The sequence below is a fragment of the Propithecus coquereli genome, unplaced genomic scaffold (genome assembly GCF_000956105.1).
Source record: "Propithecus coquereli isolate 6110/MARCELLA unplaced genomic scaffold, Pcoq_1.0 Scaffold74, whole genome shotgun sequence".
In the NCBI taxonomy this organism is placed as follows: Eukaryota; Metazoa; Chordata; class Mammalia; order Primates; family Indriidae; genus Propithecus; species Propithecus coquereli.
The window spans coordinates 2682668-2683818 of record NW_012153507.1 but is presented as its reverse complement, the minus strand read 5'-3'; positions in this window follow the sequence as shown (position 1 = coordinate 2683818).

The window sequence follows — 1151 nt, the reverse complement described above, 5'->3', positions numbered from 1 at the left end:
TTTTGTTTACATTTACTAAAAGAGGCACCACTAGAGTGGGCTTTCTTTCAGGAAGTCTTAATCATCTCTGGTCACAATAAACTCATTAATATTTCCAATTTAATTACAATTTGAAGGGATCTTTCTGGCTTGAGTCCTATGGCTGGTATTTGTCTTGTTGTTACTGATTTCCACAACTACTAAATGTGCCAATTAAAGCAGTTAAGGGATGTATAAGGAATGATATAAATTAAACATCAAAATGTAAAACATTATACCCATAATAAGTGAATGCTTTATGGGAAAATGTGATGTATATTTTCATATCAACTTCACCAAGAAAACTCATTTCAATATTATTTTTGTTTACTTTGTCAGTCATTAAAATTCACTAATGATTATAAAATCGTTTACCAGTACAACCAGCCTTCTAAGATTTTCACTGGGGAAAAGAAAAATTACCATCTGCAAGCTCCTATGATAGGGAAATCTCATTTGCAAAGCAACACGAGAAATGTTTATTTGGTGGGACTGATTAAAAGCATTATTAAATATTCATCAACTCCTCCATTTCCTTCCTTCCTTTTCTTTTATTCCACTAGCAACACTGACAGATAAGGTCTTATAGTCTAACACTTACATAATCAAATGCAAACACCTAACATTATAATCATAGAGAAAGGCATTCAGAAAGCTAGAACAGAGACCAATAGCTTGAAATTCTTTTTTCATTCTTTATGGATAAGGTACTACAACAAAAATGAATCCTATATTTAGAGCACTTTCCCTTTGTTTAAACAGGAAATATTTATCACCTCAAGTATTAAGTTTTGGATTATTTTATTTTAAATTTTTTTTCTGTCAACTTTACAGCAGACACTGAGATCATAGAAGTGTGACTAAGGAATTACATCTTCAGTTCCCTTGCAACAAGGTGACCACTCTGCAAGAACTCCAATTCTCAGAAATAGTGACTCATACCCTGATCAAGTGCATTAAAGGTCATCTAAGTAATGCCAGGAAAGGATATGTCTCTCTGCCAAAGCTTCTCTTCCCAGCTCACAAATGGAAACAATATTCATGTTTCCAAATGAATATATGCAGTTTTATTTACAAACTTCAGTGTTTTAGCTATCCATAGGGTTGGTATCACAAATGGAGTATTCTGAACT